This window comes from Triticum dicoccoides, chromosome 1B (genome assembly GCF_002162155.2).
Source record: "Triticum dicoccoides isolate Atlit2015 ecotype Zavitan chromosome 1B, WEW_v2.0, whole genome shotgun sequence".
Taxonomy (NCBI): domain Eukaryota; kingdom Viridiplantae; phylum Streptophyta; class Magnoliopsida; order Poales; family Poaceae; genus Triticum; species Triticum dicoccoides.
The window spans coordinates 526,202,937-526,206,385 of NC_041381.1; positions in this window are offsets into that span (position 1 = coordinate 526,202,937).

A 3,449-nucleotide genomic window follows, 5' to 3' on the forward strand; every position below is an offset into this window, starting at 1 on the left:
CAGACTGTTGGACCGTGAAGATACAAGACTCAAGACTTTGTCCCGTGTCCGGATGGGACTCTCCTTTGCGTGGAAGACAAGCTTGGTGATTCGGATATTATATTTCCATCTTTGTAACCGACTCCATGTAAACCGGCGGATCTCGGGTAGGGGGTCCCGAACTGTGCGTCTAGGCGGATGGTAACAGGAGATAAGGGACACGATGTTTTACCCAGGTTCGGGCCCTCTTGATGGAGGTAAAACCCTACGTCCTACTTGATTAATATTGATGACGTGTGTTACAAGAGTAGATCTACCACGAGATCAAGGAGGCTAAACCCTAGAAGCTAGCCTATGGTATAATTGTTGTTCGTCCTACGGACTAAAGCCATCCGGTTTATATAGACACCGTAGAGGGCTAGGGTTAAACAGAGTCCGTTACAATGGTAGGAGATCTACATATCCGTATCGCCAAGCTTGCCTTCCACACCAAGGAAAGTCCCATCCGGACACGGGACGAAGTCTTCAATCTTGTATCTTCATAGTCTTGGAGTCCGGCCGATGATGATAGTTCGGCTATCCGGACACCCCCTAGTCCAGGACTCCCTCAGTAGCCCCTGAACCAGGCTTCAATGACGACGAGTCTGACACGCATATTGTCTTCGGCATTGCAAGGCGGGTTCCTCCTTCGAATAATTTATGGAAGATTGTGAACACCAGGATAGTGTCCGGCTCTGCAAAATAAATTCCACGCACCACCGTAGAGAGAATAATATTTACACAAGTTCGATCTGCTGACGTATTTGGTGGCGTGACATCACACCACTACCAAGCCTTTACTTGAATCGTTTTTATTGTACCACCTCAGCGCGTTTAGCGAAGCGGTTTCCTTGGCACGTCTTGTCGAAGCAGAGATCATGCTCCCCTTATTCCGAGATTCCCATCAATACGGACGTGGGTAACCCAACCGCGCCATTGATTGCGGCGCTTGGGAGATAAGCGAGTTTTATCAGGCCGGTGGCGACACATGTTTTTGTCCACCCATATAAGGGGATAAAGATCCAACCCTTTTACCTACGCCTTCTTCCTCCTTGGCTTATCCATCTCCGCGAACTCGAGCTCCAGCGCCCAAGTCCGCACATCTCACCTCAACCTCCTCCAACTATGTCCGGAGCGGGAGGCAAGTGGATGGCCTACTCCGTCATGGACGGGCACATCCAGAAGCTGCGCAGCGCCGGATATTTGTCCAGCAACATCGCGCATCGGCTCCCCAACGAGGGAGAGCTCATCCCCACCCCCAGGCCCCATGAGAGTGTAGTACTTCTTCCCCATTTCCTCTGCGGACTGGGCTTCCCACTCCATCCCTTTGTCCGGGGGCTCATGTTTTACTACGGCCTGGATTTCCATGATCTGGCCCCGAATTTCATCCTCAATATCTCGGCGTTTATCGTCGTGTGTGAGGCCTTCCTCTACATCCAGCCCCACTTCGGCTTGTGGCTCAAGATCTTCAGTGTCAAGCGGAAGGTTGTGAAGGGAAGCCAAGCGGAGTGCGGAGGCGCCATGGTGGGCAGGATGTCCAACGTTACTTGGCTTGAGGGCACTTTTGTGGAAACCATTAAGGGGTGGCAATTGGGGTGGTTCTACATCACTGAGCCGCGTGACCCCGAATGGGCAGCGGCCCCCGAATTCAGATCTGGCATCCCCACTCGGCTCACCTCCTGGAAAGAGAGCGGCCGGACTTGGGGTGATTCGGAGGAGCTGACCGGACTCCAAGCCTGCGTCCAAAAGCTGGTGGACAAGAAGCTCAAGCTTGTTAACGTGGTCCAGGTCATGCTCATCCGCCGGATCCTCCCGTGCCAACGACGGGGCTTCAACATGTGGGAGTTCGATCCGGTGTAGCACCAGACTTTGAGCGGGCTCTTCGACACTTCATACGAAGATGTCTGGTAGGTGCTGTTCAAGGGCGCCGAGGCTCCCGCATCCGCTACCGAAGATCGCGGATTCAGCTCCCATAGTTTAACTCTATGCGGGATCTAAACTCCCTTTCCTTTAACAGAGCTGGCTGACGAAGGCCTAACAAACTATCTTTCCGGCCCCATTGCCAGAGGACCCAGCGGACGCCCGCCTAATGGGGCTGCTAGCTCCGGCACCCCATGTGGTGCTGGAGAAGAAGGCCAAGAAGAAGGCCACGGGCACTCTGAAGAGTTCCCGTTTTCAGGTGTTATCGGATGATGACTCCGAGGACGACTCCTCTCACAAAGGTGAGGAGGAGAAGAAGAAAGCCTCTCCCCCAGCGGGGGGAGGGAGGAAAAGGAAGGCCTCCCCAACGAGGGAGGCCGAAGGGTCCAAGAAGGGAAAAACTCTTTCCCCGGACTGCTCTGCCAACGCCAGTGACGACGACTAGGACTGGCCTCCAAGGGCCAAGCGCCTGGCGAGATAGTAAGTATCCGGACTCCCGAATATCTTCATGGTTTTTTCTTTTCGCCACATAGTGTCCTTCTAATGCCACATACAACCCTGCAGTCCGCCCAAGGATGATGTTCCCGCTTCGTCGAGCGGGTCCTTAGGTGCGTCAAATATGGATTCTCTTCCGACCGCCTGCACCCCCCGTGATGCGGACGATGCCGAGGTGGGATCCCAGGAAGGGACCCGCCAGGAGGAGGAGGCCCCGGAGGTGTCGCAGGACAACCTCCCGGACTTTGCACCGGGCTCGGCCCTGGAACCCATAGTGGCTCCGGAGTCCGGCGGGCGGCCCCTTCGTAAGAAGGGCAAGACCGTGACGCCGACAGCCTCCGTCCAACCGGATGCGCCAGATAGCTTGCTGGAGGCGCTCAATGGCGCCTCCATCGAAGAGGAACACCGCACTGTTATGAGTGCGGTGATTCAGAAGGTGCAGCTCGTCAAGAGCGGGCTGACCGAAGCCTGCAGCAGCCTTCTAATAGGCTTTGAGGTAAGAATTTTGAAATATGTAAAATAGTACCGCATAGACAGTAGCCCCTGATGCTCGGTTCGGAGTTCGGAAAGAAAAGCCGGACTGAGGATCTAAAAAGATATACGCAGGAGTCATAAAAAATATGTCAATATGGGATTGCAGGCTGCGCTGCTGACCTCTGCCGCACTAACTGCGGAGGTCAATACTTTGAAGGAAAGCCTCGATCGGTCCGAGAACGAGCTCGGCCGTGCCAAGAAGCAGCTCGAGGACAAGGAAGGTGAGTAACACCTTATTAAAATTGTACCTTACAGAAAAGGATTTTCGTTGCAAAAAGAATGACAAGGATAACGTGGGTATTGCAGGGGCCACTAACGCGGTGGCTACCCTGAAGGGGGCGGTGGCCGCGGCCGAACATAATGCGGCCGCGGAGCGCACCGAGCGAGAGAAGCAGGAGGCGCGGGTGGCGGAGGTACAGCAAGAGCTCCAGGATCTCGTGAAAAAACATGAGAGCCTGGAGCGTGACTTGAAGACTCCAGAG